Source organism: Drosophila albomicans, unplaced genomic scaffold (genome assembly GCF_009650485.2).
Source record: "Drosophila albomicans strain 15112-1751.03 unplaced genomic scaffold, ASM965048v2 utg000057l_pilon, whole genome shotgun sequence".
In the NCBI taxonomy this organism is placed as follows: Eukaryota; Metazoa; Arthropoda; class Insecta; order Diptera; family Drosophilidae; genus Drosophila; species Drosophila albomicans.
Window position 1 is genome coordinate 18,452 of NW_026263673.1, and position 22,240 is coordinate 40,691.

The window sequence follows — 22,240 nt, forward strand, 5'->3', positions numbered from 1 at the left end:
CCTGATCCTTGACGGACAGGTTGGCTACGCCACTGAGTCTTGCGGGAATGCGGGTCGCCGCCTTATTTTTGGCCTTCTCCTTCAGCCCCCCCGTGCCCCGCTGCACAAACTTGGAGGTGCTGGCGATAGGCTGAGGTGACTGAAGAGGAAGACGTTCCCCCTCCACCGTAAGGATTGGCGCAGCGCTCTTTTGGTCTGAGTCGCTTAAGACCACAGCACCCGCGCGCACCAACCTCGAGTTTTTGTTGGTAGCAGTGTTCTTACAACTGATACGGCCTGCTCCCACCGCATCAGAGGTGTGACCGCTGGCGACACGCAGAGAGAATCTCCCCCCGTGCCCGCCGGTGGTAGCAGTCACGCGTTCCACCGATGTTTGAACTGACATCCCAGCTCGGATGACACATATTGAGACATATTGGCTAACTTTGTTCATGGGAGCCCCCCATAGCGTTTTCAGTCTGACCGCCAGACACCTCGCACCATGGATTCTGCTTCTTATCTTCAGACAGATGCTTGAACGAAAAGGAGCAGAGCCCTCAGCTAGGATCTGCAGTACCTGAAACGTCGACGTATAGTAGAGATCTGCTACCCGTTGACAATGAGATAATACAGATCCTACCCAGCCTCGGGGAGGGTTCAATAGAGGATTTTTCGTTTTGGGACCAAAACCGAGATTTGCGTTTTTAGGTGCTCCGGTTTTCACAAGTTTTTAGTTATCGTTTTGCTATCGAAATGTTTAATTTCTCATCATTTCTTGCTGCCGAAACAGCTGATTTGAGGTTTGGTCAGCAGCAAACAACGCGAAAAAATGCCTTTTTTATTTTCAATTGCATCTTTCGAAGCCAAAAGAAAGCCAAAGTTATTTGACTTAAGAAAATCTAAGCAATTAAGATGTAATACATGTGTTTTTAATATGTTTGATGACCGGTAAGTCACATTTACAACATTCAAAGTTTCAACATTCAGGCTTCTTTGACAGGTCACAATTTGCCTTCAGATGTCTAGCCAGCAAATACGAAAATCTAGCGAATACTTCTTTAGCAAACATCAACTGCCAAGAATAGTCGCCTGCGTGGATGGAACTCATATAAAAATAGTGAAACCTGTAAATAATGCCTCTGTTTTTTTTAACAAAAAGGGTTTTACAGCATGAACGCCATGGTTGCAAGTAGAATTGGTTATAGTTACGTTAAGATTTTACTTTTACCTACAGGTTTGCAACTATAATATGGAGATTATCGCTATTGATGCGACGCACCCCGGATCCTGTCATGATTCTTTCATTTGGAATCATTCAAGCGCCAGGGAATATTCGTCGAGAACAATAAATGAATATTTTGTTTTGGCAGATTCTGGCTACGCACAGGAGAGTTTTGTGTTAACTCCCTACAGGAGCGCAGAGATGGGGACGCATCAGCATCGATTTAATTTAAGACATGCTGCAGCCAGAAACATAATAGAACGAGCAATTGGTGTTCTTAAATGCCGTTTCCGTTGTTTACAACGATGCTTAAATTATCAGCCTATTTTTTGTTGCCAAATTATTAACGTATGCTGTGCTTTGCACAACATATGTAGAAGACGGAATTTGTCAATAAGTGACGACTTTCAATTGGAGGATATTGAACAGGCTATAAATAATAACGACATTGAAGGAAATGATGACGGACCATCTGTACGCGACGAAATTGCTCTATCTCTGCCAATATAACGAAATATATATAAACAAATTATTCATTGCAGTTATTAAAATGTATTTATTCATTTTTTTTTTTAATTTGTTTCTCCTTTTAAATTTTCCTCCTTTTTTAAATTTAAGTCTTCTTGTTGAAGACTTTTCATTTTTTGGAAATGATCCTTTTTTAAATTCAAGTCTTCTTGTTGAAGACTTTAATTTTTTTGGAAATGTTAAATTAATTGATTTCATTTCATCTACTTGAGCTACGCACAGACTCTGCAAATCAAATTCTGCAGCTGTGCGGCGACGCTTTCGCCTCGGTTCCTCCTCCTTTGTGGCTATCTCCTCAGCTTTTTCCTTAGCCACCTCTTCTTCTATCATGGTGGTTGGTGCTCCATATGCCACAGCACTAACTCCCTCGACCATCTCAAAAAGCCCGCAGAGCTTTGCCACGTCCTCCTCCATGGCTGTCAGCGGTTGCTGGCAGTAAGGACCCCCGCCTGTAGCCTTGACCTCTGCCTTATTGTGGGCAATTTTCTTGCGAATATTGGCCTTCCAATCGCACCAAACCTGGAATGTAATATTATAATATATTAGTTTGTCATAATTCTGGGGATACTCATACCTTTTTCCATCCCGCAACATATTTAATTGGAGTCCCAATTGCGTTCAATGCACCGGCAAGCTCGCTCCATTTAGCTTCTGTAATGGTCGCTGTGTAGGGGGGCGTCTTCCAGATAAATAATAACACTTGCACTTTCGAATTATTGTAGAATTGTAAACTTTACAATTACTTTTATTGCACTTGGAAAAACACTTGTTGTGCCGGTCAGAATAGTAGAACATATGTTATCAGGAAAAAGCACTAAAAGTGGGCAGGGTGACCAACATGAGGATAAACTACATCAGTGTGACTGCGCGTGTGACAAGGTCACACGCACAGTATACTAACTTTGTCGCTATCGATATCAATCGATCGCGACCACACTGTCAGCTGTTTTGAGTGGTCACTCCTGCCATCATCTGGCATCAACAGTCGCAAATGACAAAATTGTGCGTAAAATCTCTTTCTCCTTGAGATTTTAAATTTGCCGCTCAAAGTTAGCGGATACACAAACCATTGCACTATAAAGGGACAAAACACTTCTGCAAATTAAATTTCCCCTCCGTGGTGAGTTGTCTAGCGAAAGATCGTAGGAGAAGGAGACGAGCTTTGTCACTTTGGCAACGACAGCTCTCATTCTTTTTCTTATTTGATTACGATCAGAGACGGATGCACAAATTCTTGGTTGATGGTGTTTTAAAAAAATTTATATAAAAACACATGCATTACCAGAAATAAAAGACAAAACTAATCTGTCAACATCATCAGCATCCATCGATGCTTTTTGCTTTGAGCTAAGCAAAATAATCCAGCTCGTTACGCTGATAAGCGAAGGTAATTATTTCTATGAAATAATAAAATTCTTATTTGGCCCTAATTTCGACATTTTTTCCATATGTAGATTGGAAAATTCGTCTAAGCCGTCATTATTTTTTTTTAAATAATACGGATAGACAAAAATTTCTACCCTTAAAGTGGATTTTAATTCCACAAATCCGGCGCATGTTAGTCAGCGGAGGCCGACTATTTCGTGCCGGAAACCTTTTATTTCTGGTCTGCGCCTGCAAAACCAGAAGGCAACAACAGTGACGTGCAGTGCATCTCTGGGCAGATCATTCTTGCACCACTGTGCCGAGCCGCGCAAGGCTCTAGTACCATAATCGGCGCTTCTCTTGTTTGCCGTCTTCTCTTCGTCGCAGCAGCATCAGCAGCAGACGCAGCAGTCCAACAGTGCCAGTGCTAGAGTAGTGCAAGTTTGTGAATAATACTATGGCCAAAATAATTAATTCAAAATAATAAAAAAAAAGGGTCATACAATAGCTGTGTGCAGATGCAATAGTGATAGTGGTAAAAGCCCAAATAAAAAGCAATATAAATAAAAGATTTGCATTTGGCCTTAAAATATAAAATAATGTAGTTTGCATATTGATAAGAAGCAACTACAAAGATAACGAAAAGAAAAGATAAATATCAATTGTGATTTGGCACTTATTTTTGTTTGCGCTATTTTTTTTGGTTTGCTATGTTCTGTTTACTATTATTGCCCTAGGCTTTAAAGGGTATATCCAACTTGAAACACAAAATAATTAAAAAATACCTAAAGAAATAAATAATAAAAATATAATCTCATACCACAATAACAAACTACAACAAAACCCTGTGCAACAAAAACAACAATAATTATAACAACGTGTGTGTGTGTTAACAAACATATAAAAGTTTACCCTATAAGGTATATAACAAATCATTAAAATCATCATCATCAACATCATCATCATCATCACCAACAGCAACAACATCATGAAGGCCTTCGTCGTGGAGTTCTGTCTGGTAAGTTAGAAGTCCGAGTGTCCGAATAAAATACATAAAAGAAGTTCTGATAACATAAAAATTCGTACGTATCATCATACATACATATATTGGTGCCTGTTCGGACACGCAGCAGCTGCCCACAGTTTTGCTTGCATTGTTTTTTTTTGTACTTCTTCGCAGTTTCGAAAGCTCCCAAACAGCATATGAGCTGTCGGCTGATACTCTAACTTTTGGATCAGCCTATACTTTTTATAACTGATTTTGCTTCCGTCATATATTATTGTTCTTATTGTTATTGTTCTTTGCTACAGCACAGTGGTTTAAATATGATTTAAAATTAAATAAATAAAAATCAATATTAAATATGATAAATACAATAGAGAAAAATAATTAAATAAAAATGAAATATTAAACATGAATTAAAAACAAATAAATAAAAGTCAATATTAAATTTGATAAATAAAATATAGAAACATTAAATAAATAAAAATTAAATAATAAATATGATTTAAAAATAAATACAATAAAATAAATATTAAATATGAGTAAAAATATTTAAAAAAAAATAAAAATAAATAATATACAATTTTTTAAACATGATTAAAATATTGAAAAATAATTAAAAAAAAAAATTATAAATATGATTTAATAATAGATACAAACTAAATAAAAAGTGGTTGAGATATTAAAAATCAATAAATAAAAATAAATATTAAATATAATTAAAAAAAAATGTTTTACAATAAAATAAAATAAAAATAAATATTAAAAATAAAAAAATGATTTGAGAAGAAAAGAAAAATTTTAAAGGAAAAATAGTAAATTTAAAAGAAAAACATATCGGTACATTCAGACATTATTCAACCTCATTAATCTGGTTTTGCTAAAGCGCGCATAAAAGAATAGCTGCCAAAATTTTGTTTGCTTATTAATTATTGTTTGTTTATAAAATATTATTATATTTTACATCCTCTTTTTCTTAGTTCTTATTGTAAATGAGTAGTAACAGTTAATAATAAAATATTGTATTGAATTAAAACAACTGCCGATTTAGAGTTACCCTATAAACAAAAAATGGAAATAATAATACCGTTATAATTATAATTATTTTTGAGCAAATGGTTTTGTTTTTGCTTATAAATAAATACTTACATATGTTTAATTTGAGTCATTGGACTTTCAAAATGAAATTCTAAGTTTGTTCTGATTTCCGAAGACATGGGAGCATAAAGTAAAAGGGGAGTTGTTCTAGCTTTGGGATCATAAGAAAACCGTTTCTTCTTATGACCATGGTTGGGTGGGTATAGACCAGGGTGTGGCATTTAACATTTTATAAGATCACCCCTGCTTTTCTTAAATTTGTCCGAATTTCAACAGTGTGCCTGCATTTGTTTTATTTTGATTAGATATTGGTAGTATTCCGATCGCGTTGTATTGTAGATTCGAGTCGGATTAAGATTATTGACAAGAGGATCGACTCATGTGTTTGTTTTTTTAGAATCAGGAGGGACTCTATAATAATAAAGTTTTCGTGGCTTCGTGTAAAGCATAGCAAAAACCCACCCCACAATCCCGAAAGAGCTAAGGGTTCAAAGGGTCCCGCTCCGCTATATGCTTGCACGCGAGATGGTCGTGAATGATATTTGTAACCGTCTTCTCACATCCGGGGCTGACTATTCTTAGGAATTTTTGGCGCCCAATCGTGGGTCTAGCAACGCCATCATAAATGGTTGGCTAACCCAATATGGACTGGCAACGTCACACTTCTGCAGCCACACGATCGCCTTTGGCAAATCCACGCGCCAGATTTTCGTTAGCCTGCATAAAATTAAGAATAACTTCATTCTGAAATGTTGATTTGTGTTTTCCCCTGCAAACAATATATTAGTATTTTTGCTTTTTATAAAAATAAACTTTTTTTACTCACATTTTTAAAAATCAGTTGAACGGCAATCAGCTGTTTCCCACAAATAATGCCACATTTTCAATGGATTTCATTCCGGTGTTTTCAACAATTTTTTTTATACACTTTTAGCACATAACTAATTAAATTAAATTAATTAATTTTTAAAAAACATATTTTACCCAACTTCAACAAATTTATCGCCATCCGTTTGATTATAAAAGTATTTTTAACTTGCTTTTTCATTCTATCAAAAGTATGGTAGCTTAGGCGATAACTCATAGTGTCGGACTTATCGGTCGCTCACCAAAACGAAAATTGTTGTTGCCGACGGCAAAATTTGAAATCCAAATTTGAGGTGGGGTCAGAAATTAGTCGTTTTAAAAATAATTCCAAGCCTAATTGATCTGCTGGCGGTCTTAAAAGAACGACAATAAACCAAGGAGTCAACTACTTTTTTCCTTTTGCAAATAAGATCCGATTTAATATAGAAAAAGGTATTTACTTTTCATTTCTAAAAGACAAATTTTTCGTTTTGGATATCGAAAAAATCTTGTGAAAGTGAAAACGGGAGCACCAAATTTTTCGTTTTCAAAACGAAAACGAAAACCGAATGTGAAAACCGGAGCATGCCTGCTTATTTTTATTTTTTGTAATTTATTTAGTTAGTAAAAATTTAAATCACAAGAAAAATTAAAGAATTTATCAATGAATATTTAAATATTTTAAATTATAAAAAACGGAAAAAATGAAAATATAAATAAAATGTATGTATAAAAAAGACGGGATTTGAACCAGCGTTGCCAATTTGTGGGGAATTCCCCAAAGTGCGGGGAATTTTAAGTTGATTGGGGATTTATTGGGGATTGGCATTATGTGGGGAAAATGCGGGGATTTTTACATTTTTTGACATTTTATTCTCGTCGGTAAATATTTAATTATTCATTATCGACACGACATCGACCTTTTTTAAAAATATTATGTATATTACATCTCTAGTTTCAAACTACAAGTAGATTGACAGTTGTTTTGTTTATGATCAGGGGATTCCCGTTTTTCTCTTTCTTAAACGCCTACATATATCTCAACTTATAACTTCAACATTAGATATAACATAAATACATAAAGGATTCATGTCCATTTCTTATGCAATTCAAATTAATTTCTTTCAATTCCAGTGTAACAATATAAACTGAAATTACACAATTCATACATGTATCAACTTAAAAGTGAACAAATGTTTGAAATGCTGTTTACAAACTTCACTGGTTTTAAGTGTTCGAGTTGAGTTTGTTAAGTTTCATGCAAAGGAGTTAATTCCAATTTTATAATGGGTTTTAATAGTATCACTTTCCCTCCAGCACACAGACTGAAGGTTTATTTTATTATTTCCTTTTTGTTGATGCCAGATGACTGCAGGTGTGACCACTCAGGCCAGCTGACAGTGTGGTCGCGATCGCAAGTTATCGATAGCGACAAAGCTGGTATACTGTGCGTGTGACCGTATCTATACAGTTAAAAGAGTTCGCTAATATTTTCCGATTTGGCCGCGGTTGTGTGTACTTTGCTATTTCTTTTTCTGTCGTATCGCGTTTGTCTGTTTTTTAACACACTGTGTATGCAACCTCTCTTCATGTTGTTATATCCAAAATAACAAGAGAGTTGCTATTTTAATAGCAAACGCGCGTAGATCCACTACACTCCATATATATATATATATATATATATACATATATATGTCGAAGAATTACAGATCTAGATATGTTTAGTTTGAAAGTTAACGGACAGTATGTTAGGTAACATAATGTTAAATGGACAGAGCATCATTTGATACAAGCTCAAATGAGCATGGCGCTTGCAGTTCTTTGGCTGATGCAATAGAGACAATGTTAGAAGGATGATGAAATAGATGTGGTGAAATAGAAGAATTGGCGGAGAGAGACAGATGGCTTGCGAGTCAGTCCGCTTCGAGTGACAAGACGAAGAACATTGCAAGCGACTTGCTGTGCGAAGTGCCATTACATATAAACAAATCATGGAAGGAGATGAAGAGCCAATCACTCCAGTGCAAAATCAGTATTCTCCGACATCAGAAGTGGGATCGGTCTCGCCCCAAATTTATCGAACGATCAATGGCGTGCATTATTCGAAGCGCAAAACAAATCTTTTCGGGAATTAATTAAATCGATGCAGATTCCTAGAACAGCGACGCAACCCAGTAGAAAAGTAACGCTTCCAAAGTTTTGTCCCGATACTGCGAACGCAGATGCTGCTGCTTGGTGTAAAACTGTTGACATAATCATGGCAGAGAACATGTTGGAGGGTAGCGCTCTCGTTATGGCGTTAAGCAACTCTTTGGAAGGAGGAGCATCTCAGTGGCTGTCACAAATCTGTTACAGTGGAATAAAGTGGCCGGAATTCCGAGAACTGTTTATCCAAAGATATGAAGGTGTAGAGACGTCAGCTGCCATATTGCTTAATATGTTCAGCAGTAAACCAAGGCCAAGCGAGTGTTTGTCTGTGTATGCCAGCAGACAAGTAACGGCTTTACTGTCAAAGTGGAAAAAAGTGAGCAGCGAAGAAATTGCCGTATCGGTCGTGTTAGCGCATGCTGCGCAAATAGATAAACGACTAGAAATTATTCTGGTGGTGGATATATTACTATACATATAAGTATTTAAATTATATTGCTGCTATCTTCTACCAAACTAGTTACTCTTCGAGTTTTTTCTTCATTCGTGCCCACTTCTGTACACCATAGATCAAAGATGTACATGCGTGAAAAATCCAAAAATCTATAAAAATATTCTAAACACACTGTAAAAAAATCGTATCATATAGCTTCTGTGGGAATCTGCACAGAGCAGCGAGATCGCCAAGGAGAGCGACGATGCTAGCAGCGGACACGAGCGATGAGTGTCAAGAGAGACGAGAGTTAGTTCAACATAAGTGAGCGAGCACGACAGACGTGCGTGAAGTAAAGAAATAAAATAAACGAAATTTAAGTACCACAAAGTGCGTGTTTATTACTTGATATCACGGGTCTTTACAGCTTCCATACAAACGGCTCATATTTTTTATGTTGATTGGGTGCATGTTATCGGTATTGATTCCTTTTCATTCAACCAATCAGATTGATATTGGAGAATTGAAGATTTCATGCGTTTGTAATTAACCCAAAACGTTATAATCCTCTTACAAACGTATTCAATTCGCTTTGACACTTCACTCTTATCAACAATATAGCCGTTTTTAATAATATTTGCTTCTATAACTTCAATCTATTTTGTTCATCTTTCAACGGCGCTACCTTCTTTGCTGCACCTTAGATTAAAAACATATAAACGTGAGAATACACACTCATACGAAGAACCTATTAAAGTTTAAAGCAAGGGAATAAACAAAAAATAAATCAAAACTATTAATAAATGAAAAACTATTAATAAACACAAACTCAAAAGACGAAGACAGGGCAACAGCACAACAAGCACACAAGCGAAAACAAATTTTTTTAGTGCAAAACTGACCCTGAAAATGTTAAGACGGTGTTAGAATTTTTACGATTGTAAGCACATCGGCAATTTTCGGCAAAAAAAATTTACACATTTATTACCTTTAGAGCCAGACAAACACATTGATATACAACTTAACTGTGGCATTCTGTGGCGTCACTACTAAAACCTTAGCTAAACATAAAAAAGAGGTTCAAAATATAGACAAAAAACATGTATTATTTCAAATTAATATAACAAGAAGAGTTTAACGAGTACGTGTTTTTATGACATCTAAAATTTTAGAAAATACCTTCAACTTCAAAATCCATTAAAAATATTATAAACTTGGACACGTAATAAATGAACTGACCACTTCAAAGTTCGGTTTTGTTGTGGAAAATTCGCGATGCGCGCAAGCTGTGCTGTGCAAATGACTACCTTCTCGCAACTTCAATTCTATTTTTAGAAAGAACCGTTAGATATCCAGAAAAATCTAGTTTGCCATGAAAAAGGTTGGACAATTTAGAAACGATTTGTTTACTTTTCGTACATTTTTGTTGCTATGACTTTTTATACCCGCTACCCATAGGGTAGAAGGGTATTATAACTTTGTGCCGGCAGGAAATGTATGTAACAGGTAGAAGGAGGCATCTCCGACCCTATAAAGTATATATTCTTGATCAGCGTCAACCGCCGAGACGATATAGCCATGTCCGTCTGTCGTTCGTCCGTCTGTCCGTATGAACACCTAGATCTCAGAGACTATAAGAGATAGAGCTATAATTTTTTTTCGACAGCATTTGTTATGTTTGCACGCAGATCAAGTTTGTTTCAAAATTTTGCCACGCCCACTTCCGCCCCCGCAAATCAAAAAAAATGAATAACAAGCGTAACTTTAGAGCTAGAGCTGTGAATTTTGGTATATACAATAATAACAATGGTATTTGTGATATCTGGTTGCGATCAGATAAAAATTGTTTAACCCTCTAAGCCCCAAGAGTGCCTTGAGGCACTCATTACATTATTTACAATTTTAAAAATAATAAACGCTATTTCTACGTTTAAATATATTTTAGCCGTTAAGAATAGATGCTCAATTATGTATAGAACAAGCGTGTTGAATTTGAGCTCTCAGAAGCTTTTAACGGTACTTTTTGTTTATACTTGCACAGTATTAAAATAATAACAGATATGCAAAATGTGTAATCGCCGCATTGTGTGAAAGTTTTGAGCTGCAGTGGGCAGTAAGGGACGACGAGTAGCTATTGATTTAATCTGTGGTGGGAGCTCTAAACGCTGCATTAGAGGAAGCCGATTCTGTCTCTTTTATAGTTGGCAATAAGGAAAATGTTTTAAATAGTGCCCAGGATCCTAAGTCTACTGGAAAGGCTACAAAACGTCCTCGATCGCCATTGCCAACTATAGAAGATTCGGGATGCGAATATTTACCAAATTCTGGAGGATTTAATGCTGCTGGTAAACAAATATAACTGAGTTTTTTATATAAGTGATTAATAATTTATATATGGGTAGGTCTTGAATCGATTACAAAGGAACCCACTAAGATTCTCTGGAGGGAGCAATCGATGCAGTTGCATGTAAACTGTATAGCCTTTCGAGGAGATTCCTCGCTTACAGAAGAAATTAAGGGGCTGGAAACTCCATTTGAGATATTTTGCTACTTTTTTGATGGAGAAATTATGAAAATGATTGTCGAGGACACAATGCGCGCAGCTTTAACTGACAACATTTCAAATAATTTCAAAATTACAATCGATGACATTCATCATTACATCGGCATTCTAATTTACATGTCGATTTACCGCTATCCGAATTTGAGGAGTTATTGGGGACAAAATGCGTTCGGACCCATTCAAAATTGCATGACCCGACACAGATTTGAGACAATTAAAAAGTATTTATCTCTGTGTGATGAGAGCCAGCGCATTAAAAAGGGTCAACCAGGCTACGATCCATTGTTTCGTACGCGAAAACTAGTTGACTACTTGAATCAACGGTTCGACTCGGTGCCCAAACAAGCCCGCCTTTGTGTTGATGAACAAATGTGCAGCACAAAAATGAAGCACCACTTGCGCCAATACATGCCAAATAAGCCACACAAGTGGGGTATCAAACTATTTGTACTATGCGATTCGTTTGGCTACGCATACCGCTTTGAAATATACAGCGGTGCAGGAGATAATGTGATCTTGCCTGGTCACCCAGATCTTGGTGCTTCGGCTAACATTGTTGTGCGTCTGACACAAAGCGTTCAAAGTTTTAAAAATCATATTATTTACTTTGACAATTTTTATACCTCACTGCCTCTGATGGTGTATCTACGTGCGAAAGGTATTTACAGTCTTGGCACGATTCGAGCAAATCGTATCCCCAATTGTAAGTTACCGAACGAAGGGACCATCAACAAATTGCCAAGAGGTTATATGATTGAGTACGTAGGTTGCTCATATGGAATTGAACTAACAAATGTTCTGTGGAAAGACAGCAAAGCCGTTCGTTTCTTGTCATCATATGTGGGTGTTAAACCATTTGTAAGGAAGGATCCGCGTCAAGGAACATCAAAAATTCCACGGTTCGACAGAAAATCTAAAAAATACGTTGAAATTGATTGCCCCCAAATTGTTAAGGAGTATAATGCTCACATGGGCGGCGTAGACCTTATGGATGGTTTAATGGGCCGTTACCATATTAGAGCCAAAACTCGGGATGCCGCAACTCGAATTTTTTATCATTTAATTGATATGGCAGTAACGAACTCTTATATATTATACAGACGTATACAAATGGCGAACGAGGCGAACAAGGAAAAAATGTTGGAGCTCCCAGATTTTAGAGAAGCGGTGGCCGCAGGTATGGTAACATACAAATGCAAAAATTTACCAGGTCGTCCATCTACATATAGATCGCCGTGCTCTCAGCTAGTGCGAGCTATAAACTCACCATCCTCTCGGATAGAGCAAACAGCACAGTCTCCACTGTCTCACCGATCACCACAGCTTGGCCTTAAACAAGGAAAAAAATCAAAGCACCCTATATCAAGCTTGCGTTTTGATCAGGTAAACCATTTTCCTCATTGGTTGGAGCGAGAGAGTGGAAAACGTCGTTGCAAATTATGCAAAACATCACAAACACAATGCATTTGCCCTAAATGCAACTTACATTTATGTTGCACATCTAATAAAAACTGTTTCTTAGAGTATCATACCAAAAAATAAAATTTGACATGGCAAAACAAAATTGATTCTTTTTACTCTCAAGTGCCTAAGGATGCCTTGAGGCACCTATTCAGTTTTTCTCACCTTACAGGTAAAAAAAAGGTTCTACGTTCTTTTTAATAGCATTTTTGAGTTAAGAAGGCACAAATCAATTTAGAAAAAATTATTTCATTTAATTTCTTGCGTTATTGTGGAAAGTGGCATTAGAGGGTTAAGTTATTAAAGAAATACTTTTGTATGGGCAAAAACGCTTTCTATGTGTATGTTGTATGTATGCGTATACGTATATACATGTTCGCCTCTATATTTGCATACTTTTAAAAATAATAAATAAATACTTTTGTATGGGCAAAAACGCCTGCTATGTATGTATTGTATGTATGCGTATACATGCTCGCCTATATTAATGTCTGTATGCATAGAAGATTCGTAAACAATGCGATAGCTCAGGTGGTAGAGTGCAAGTCGGGCATGTTGTGGTTCTCGGGTTCGAACCCGCTCAGGGTACAAGCTTTTTTTTTTTTTAATCGTATTTACAACAATTGTAAATCAAAATGTTGGATGTTATTAAAGAAATACTTTTGTATGGGCAAAAACGCCTGCTATGCTTTCGTTTGTATGTATGTATGTGTTTATATATCTACATACATTCTCGCCTATATTGGTGTTGGTAGTGTACAAGCCCAACATTTGATGGTGCGCCGGTTCGAGTCCCGGTCGGGACTCATAAATTTTTATACCCGCTACCCATAGGGTAGAAGGGTATTATAACTTTGTGCCGGCAGGAAATGTATGTAACAGGTAGAAGGAGGCATCTCCGACCCTATAAAGTATATATATTCTTGATCAGCATCAATAGCCGAGACGATCTAGCCATGTCCGTCTGTCCGTCTGTGTGTCTGTGTGTCTGTATGTCTGTGTGTCTGTCCGTCTGTCCGTATGAAACACTGGATCTCAGAGACTATAAGAGATAGAGCTATAATTTTTTTTCGACAGCATTTGTTATGTTTGCACGCAGATCAAGTTTGTTTCAAATTTTTGCCACGCCCACTTCCGCCCCCGCAAATCAAAAAAATCGAATAACAAGTGTAATTTTAAAGCTCGAGTTACGAAGAGTTGGTATATACAGTAATAACTATAGTTGTTATGATCCCTGAAAATTTGGTTGCGATCAGAAAACAATTGTGGAAGTAATTAAAGAAATACTTTTGTATGGCAAAAACGCCTACTACTAGGGTGCGAGTAGTTGACTACCTTCATTTGCACAGCACAGCTTGCGCGCATCGCGAATTTTCCACAACAAAACCGAACTTTGAAGTGGTCAGTTCATTTATTACGTGTCCAAGTTTATAATATTTTTAATGGATTTTGAAGTTGAAGGTATTTTCTAAAATTTTAGATATCATAAAAACACGTACTTGTTAAACTCTTCTTGTTATATTAATTTGAAATAATACATGTTTTTTGTCTATATTTTGAACCTCTTTTTTATGTTTAGCTCAGGTTTTAGTAGTGACGCCACAGAATGCCACAGTTAAGTTGTATATCAATGTGTTTGTCTGGCTCTAAAGGTAATAAATGTGTAAATTTTCTTTGCCGAAAATTGCCGATGTGCTTACAATCGTAAAAATTCTAACACCGTCTTAACATTTTCAGGGTCAGTTTTGCACTAAAAAAAATGTTTTTCGCTTGTGTGCTTGTTGTGCTGTTGCCCTGTCTTTCGTCTTTTGAGTTTGTGTTTATTAATAGGTTTCATTTATTAATAGTTTTGATTTATTTTTTGTTTATTCCCTTGCTTTAAACTTTAATAGGTTCTTCGTATGAGTGTGTATTCTCACGTTTATATGTTTTTAATCTAAGGTGCAGCAAAGAAGGTAGCGCCGTTGAAAGATGAACAAAATAGATTGAAGTTATAGAAGCAAATATTATTAAAAACGGCTATATTGTTGATAAGAGTGAAGTGTCAAAGCGAATTGAATACGTTTGTAAGAGGATTATAACGTTTTTGGTTAATTACAAACGCATGAAATCTTCAATTCTCCAATATCAATCTGATTGGTTGAATGAAAAGGAATCAATACCGATAACATGCACCCAATCAACATAAAAAATATGAGCCGTTTGTATGGAAGCTGTAAAGACCCGTGATATCAAGTAATAAACACGCACTTTGTGGTACTTAAATTTCGTTTATTTTATTTTCTTTACTTCACGCACGTCTGTCGTGCTCGCTCACTTATGTTGAACTAACTCTCGTCTCTCTTGACACTCATCGCTCGTGTCCGCTGCTAGCATCGTCGCTCTCCTTGGCGATCTCGCTGCTCTGTGCAGATTCCCACAGAAGCTATATGATACGATTTTTTTTACAGTGTGTTTAGAATATTTTTATAGATTTTTGGATTTTTCACGCATGTACATCTTTGATCTATGGTGTACAGAAGTGGGCACGAATGAAGAAAAACTCGAAGAGTAACTAGTTTGGTAGAAGATAGCAGCAATATAATTTAAATACTTATATGTATAGTAATATATCCACCACCAGAATAATTTCTAGTCGTTTATCTATTTGCGCAGCATGCGCTAACACGACCGATACGGCAATTTCTTCGCTGCTCACTTTTTTCCACTTTGACAGTAAAGCCGTTACTTGTCTGCTGGCATACACAGACAAACACTCGCTTGGCCTTGGTTTACTGCTAAACATATTAAGCAATATGGCAGCTGACGTCTCTACACCTTCATATCTTTGGATAAACAGTTCTCGGAATTCCGGCCACTTTATTCCACTGTAACAGATTTGTGACAGCCACTGAGATGCTCCTCCTTCCAAAGAGTTGCTTAACGCCATAACGAGAGCGCTACCCTCCAACATGTTCTCTGCCATGATTATGTCAACAGTTTTAAACCAAGCAGCAGCATCTGCGTTCGCAGTATCGGGACAAAACTTTGGAAGCGTTACTTTTCTACTGGGTTGGGTTGCGTCTTTGTTCTGGTAATCTGCATCGATTTAATTAATTCCCGAAAAGATTTGTTTTGCGCTTCGAATAATGCACGCCATTGATCGTTCGATAAATTTTGGGGCGAGACCGATCCCACTTCTGATGTCGGAGAATACTGATTTTGCACTGGAGTGATTGGCTCTTCATCTCCTTCCATGATTTGTTTATATGTAATGGCACTTCGCACAGCAAGTCGCTTGCAATGTTCTTCGTCTTGTCACTCGAAGCAGACTGACTCGCAAGCCATCTGTCTCTCTCCGCCAATTCTTCTATTTCACCACATCTATTTCATCATCCTTCTAACATTGTGTTCTATTGCATCAGCCAAAGAACTGCAAGCGCCATGCTCATTTGAGCTTGTATCAAATGATGCTCTGTCCATTTAACATTATGTTACCTAACATACTGTCCGTTAACTTTCAAACTAAACATATCTAGATCTGTAATTCTTCGACATATATATGTATATATATATATATATGGAGTGTAGTGGATCTACGCGCGTCTGCTATTAAAAGAGCAACTCTCTTGTTATTTTGGATATAACAACATGAAGAGAGATTGCATTGTGTGTTAAAAAACAGACAAACGCGATACGACAGAAAAAGAAATAGCAAAGTACACACAACCGCGGCCAAATCGGAAAATATTAGCGAACTCTTTTAAACTGTATAGATACTTACACATACATATACATATAAGGATATATATATATATATATATACTGTGCCAAGTATACACAAAGTAGAAAAGATGGCTGAGAAAATGCCGGTAGAACGCTTATGTACTTATATATATGCTGTGTCACATATATATATATAGGTACAAGGAAAAAAATATGGCGCGAACACGACACTTGCACAAAATGTATGGAGAAAAAAGTGTATTACTTATCTTGACAACCAATTGCTTGCTGGGGTCGAGCGATATCCAATATCCGGTTCGAAGGACCAAAATGTGGAGGGGGTGTCTTTCCAATAATTAAAAACACTTTCAATACTGATACATAGTGGGTTTGTTCACTTTACAAACTTTTTATTCGACACTTGAAAAACGTACTTGTGCATGTGCTTGCGAAAATTCGAATATAAAGGTAGAAGGCGGAATAGAAAAAGCACTAAAAGGGCAGGGTGACCATCTCTAGAGGAAACCAAGAACAGTGTGGCTGCGCGTATGACACGGTCATACGCACAGTATACCAGCTTTGTCGCTATCGATAACTTGCGATCGCGACCACACTGTCAGCTGGCCTGAGTGGTCACACCTGCAGTCATCTGGCATCAACAAAAAGGAAATAATAAAATAAACCTTCAGTCTGTGTGCTGGAGGGAAAGTGATACTATTAAAACCCATTATAAAATTGGAATTAACTCCTTTGCATGAAACTTAACAAACTCAACTCGAACACTTAAAACCAGTGAAGTTTGTAAACAACATTTCAAATGTTTGTTCACTTTTAAGTTGATACATGTATGAATTGTGTAATTTGAGTTTATATTGTTACACTGGAATTGAAAGAAATTAATTTGAATTGCATAAGAAATGGAAATGAATCCTTTATGTATTTATGTTATATCTAATGTTGAAGTTATAAGTTGAGATATATGTAGGCGTTTAAGAAAGAGAAAAACGGGAATCCCCTGATCATAAACAAAACAACTGTCAATCTACTTGTAGTTTGAAACTAGAGATGTGCTATACATAATATTTTAAAAAAGGTCGATGTCGTGTCGATAATGAATGATGAAATATTTACCGACGAGAATAAGATGTTAAAAAATGTAAAAAACCCCGCATTTTCCCCACATAACGCCAATCCCCAATAAATCCCCAATCAACTTAAAATTCCCCGCACTTTGGGGAATTCCCCACAAATTGGCAACGCTGCTCTCGTTTCATCCAATGCCTATATATTATTCTACGAACGAGCGGATACCGGATTGTCGGACAATGTAACTCAGACCCCTAGTAAGTTCAGATCGACCAGGTTTTTTTTTATAATTTCTTTTTAATTGAAAATTTTTAACCTAGCGTCAGCACAGAAAGTCACAGCCTCGGAGATGGCACAGGATAATATCATCACATCGGAGCCATCGGAGACAACCACAACGACAACGACGACCAGTGAAGATGTGGTCACCACATACAAGGAGACCAGTCAATTGAGTGCGGCCAACGGTGTTGCAACTGCCTCAAATTCGGCAACGCCAGCCAATGGCAATTCAGCAGCAGCGGCCAACTCATCGTCGGCTGCTTCATCGTCGGCAGCAGCAGCAGCGGCGACGGCGTCGTCATCGACTCGAAAACCAACGCATGCTGAGCCACAGAGTCTAAGTCTTAGCCAGGGAGCGGAAGATAAATCGGATGAGGCGAGCGATGAGGATGATGATGGCTGCAATGGCTGCACAAATTCGGCCATCAATAGTGCTGACAACAGTCAAGCGCTGGACGACAGCATTGAGAGTCCATCGCCATCGCATCGTCTCGCAGCTGCTGCAGCAGCGGGAACAGCGGGAGCGTCATCATCGAGCAATGGCCGAGGACAGCTGAAGGTGGAGTCATCGGATGTCTATCAAATTGTCGATGAGCTGCGTCGGAATACGAATCTCAGTTTCGATTTGTCGTGCAAGGCATTGCGTGTTGTGTTGACCAGCCTGGAGGAGTTGTACAATGGCGCCATCAATCCGTATCTGGAGGCAGTTGCTGTCCATGTTGCCGGCAAAGTGCCGACGCCCAAGGAGCTGCTGGGCATCACACGATGCGAAGCGTTTGCAGTATTTGTTTAACTAGTTGGCCGATTGCAAGAACGATACGGAGCAGCGCAATTGGATGCTCTACGAAGATGATGAGGATATTATACAGTTTCTTGTGGAACTTGTCGAAATACTGGTGAGTGAAGCTACATTCTAACTTATGCACTTAACGGCCATATCTGAAATGCACTTAGTGACACTTAAGGGGCATATAAGAGAGTTAGAATTGCACTTCAGTTATTTCGCACTTAGCGGCCACACCTTAAATGATTTTACTCACTTAACTGTCATTCAAGAGCGTTAGAACAGCACATCCTAAATTTCACACTTAGCAACCACATCTGAAATGCACTTAGTGGCAATGTTTACTTACACAGAATTACACATTAGTTATTTCCCACTTAGCGATTTCGCACTTACCGACCGCTCCTGACAAAAATGAACTTAGTGGTAGAATTGCATAAGTCTACTCACTTAACTGTCAATGCAATTTACAAAGTTTACTTACACAGGAATTAAATTAAATTGCACATCACAACCGTTGCGCTTAACGGCCACTTCTAAAAAACACTTCGTCTCGAAATTGACCCACTTAAGGGTCACACAAGAACGTAACGCATTTAGTGGCATTGTTTACCCACTTTACTGAAACACAAGATGGAAAGAATTTCATAGAAATACACAGAAATATGCTGTTGCTACACCTATTTTTATGAACACTATTTTGGCCGTTAAACGAATTAAGCTTATTTACCTTTTATTAACTTTGTTTATTCTCTTCTCTGTCTGCTTGTGCTGGACAGAACAATGCGGATGAGAACATCAATTGCTATGAGATGTCGCGCGATCAGTATCAGATGTTCATCAATCTGGTGCAGTACTATCAGATGGAGAGACGCTGGTCCATCAAACGCCTCCTGCTTCAGACCTTCACAGATGCCTGTCATCTTGATCACATTATCGTCGACATTCTGCTAACTTCACTGCTGCCACTCGAGATTGTAAGTTGCACATTTTATTCATATATGTATATTTGCTTTGCAAAGTGATCTAATTTGTGGACAAAATTGAATTTCTTAAGGTCAAAGTGTGCCTTCATGACACTTTGCCGATCTGGATCTGTTTAAGCAGCTGGTCAAGATGCTAACCATAATATTCTCGTTGGTTCAGCTGATGCCTGTGAATCATCAAGGTGAGCAAATTGCATTTTAAAGCAGCTTTTAATGGGAATTACTAGGTTATTTAGGGAAATTCTTTGTGACATTTAATTTAATTTGGAAAACAATCAACTAATTCGTTTGTCTTGACAAACTTCTTATGCATTGACTAACTAAACTATCATAATTTGCTTTAATCGACTTATAAATATCGTGCTTTAAAGATATTAAAACACTTATTGCAAGTTTGGCAAGCATTAAAGCATAAAGTGTTGTAGCTCTTTGCTTTTGTTTGTTAGTAAATTCTGAACTTCCCTTCTCTGAGATTCTCAAATTGTTAACGTAATACGTAGCAGTAATTTTGACTGTTTAACTTGAAAGTTACAAATATTTATGTGGCTAATTTACAGACAAAATTTGTCACGTGATATTTACAGCAAAAAAACATAAACTGAAAAAATTTTAAAAATAAGTAAAGGTTATTCTTAATCCTCTGGATTAACACTATATTTAGAGCTAAGATTGATTTTAGGAACTTTTTTTTATTTTACTATAAAATACATAAATTCATTATTTTTTTGCGTTCATTTCGATAATATTTGCAATTATCTTTAAACAGAAAAATAATGCCAAAATTATTCTTGGCTCTAATAAAAGTGCTAATCAAGAGCTATAGGATTTATTTTTACTTAAAATAAAAACATGTTGTTCCACGTTAAATATTGTCACATGCGATATTTTCGTCAGAGAATTTCTCATATATATAATCATAAAGTGTTGGATATAGATTAGAACATTTTCAATTATTTTATTCACTTAGATATCTAATAATTTGTTCTTAACTTTTGCAGATTATTTGGGCGTGCACTTTGCCAGCTTTTTGCTTGAAATAGTCGAGGGCAACAACCCGGAGGTGCTGGTGGATATGGTGATCGCTCTGATACTGGCATTCAATCAGCAGTTTAGCCAGCATGCGGTGAATGTGATCATCGAAGCCATGCAGAATCGGCCCACAGCCAAAGTGTTCACCGAGAAGCTCTTGTTGCTGCTCAATCGAGAAGGTAAAGCCAAACAATGTGTACTTTATTTTGTGATTAATACTATATACTATAATACTTAGATGATCCAACGCGACTGCTGAAGCATCACAATGAGCACATGAACACGGTGCTGCGCATCTTCAGTCATCCGGATACGGCTGGCATGTTTTATATAAACCATATCAATGACCTCATCGATATTGTGGTGCGTCAACTTTCCGATCTGGATATAATATATATATATAATATAATTACCTTACTAATAATCTGGGTGTTAGTTACGTCCGTGCTATTTGGAGCTGTGTCGTCGCATTTTTGCGCAACACAAACTATCAGAACCATCAGCATCGCAAGCACGATCTCATGAAGATCTTTATGCGCATCTTTTGCGAGGAGACCGAATGCAGTGCGATCGCAAGTGCGCGAAATCGCCAACGAATTTCCCCAATTGTTTAAAGACAGAGCCAGAATATAGAATTGCAAACAGAAAAAAAACAACTAAAACCAAAATAAATACCAATCTAAAGCCTTGCTAGTGAGGCTACCAAGGCGAGCCAACCAAAAATATTTTCAATTTTAAATTGTATAGTTTACAAAACTGAGAAATCAACAGCAGCTAAATAACTTTTCGGATAGCCTTAAACAAATGAATCAACTGCTCGCTATCTCTATCTAATCAAATCAATAACAAGAAATGAAAATGCCAAACTTTTCGACAAATGCAATTTTATATAATATGTGTTTATTAATTTGTAAGACGTCTTTTAATTGGTATTAAAGTTTATAAACATATTAAGTTTATTGTTAAACGATAAAACAAAAAATCCCCAACAAAAAAAAAATAATTGTTAAATTGAATTGAAGCAGAAAAAACACAAAACAAAAAAATGTACAAAAGAATTTTTAACAACAAAACAAACAATAACAAGCAACAACAATATAGCAAAAATGCTCACGAAAACAAAACGAATTAACTTAACTAAATGCAGAAAAGAAATTAATAAGCCGCACATTTCAAAGATCAAATATACAAAAAAAATGATATTCTCAAATTGCAAAAAACAAGAACAAAAGTGAAAGCAAAATGATATATTCAAGAAATTAATCTAATTACCAAATTCAAATTCTTTTTTCGAAATACACTCGATTTTTGTACTCTTTCGAATTGAAATTAACACACACACAAACAACAACAACAGACGAAACATATTGTATTACTATAAGAGTAAGAAACAATAAAAATTTTCTTCAACCCTCTGGCGGCTGACGGATGAGTTCCTTATCAACAAAATACTAGAACCACTTGAGAATTGCAATAGGCAAATAAGTAAAATTTACTATTTACGTTTTTAATTTATGTAAACAAACCTGCAAGTATGCCACACAAATTTGTAATTGGGAGAACGAAATATTGAATTTTTTTAAGCTGATCATGCCAATAACATAAACAAGTTAGAAAGCTACAGTCGAATGTGCTCGACTGTGAGATACATACCTGCAACCTTTTTAATAAAAATAAAATCTTGCGGTATTATTTTCAAAATATACCAAAAATGCTAAAAAT

At 36.7% G+C, this 22,240-nt stretch overlaps 2 pseudogenes; both read left to right on the top strand.

Annotated features, from left to right (window-relative positions):
* Positions 1 to 913: 913 nt before the first annotated feature.
* Positions 914 to 1,711, top strand: LOC117577274 (putative nuclease HARBI1; annotated as a pseudogene).
* A 10,584-nt stretch (positions 1,712 to 12,295) lies between these two features.
* On the top strand, positions 12,296 to 21,043 carry LOC117577275 (NCK-interacting protein with SH3 domain-like; annotated as a pseudogene).
* Positions 21,044 to 22,240: the final 1,197 nt, after the last annotated feature.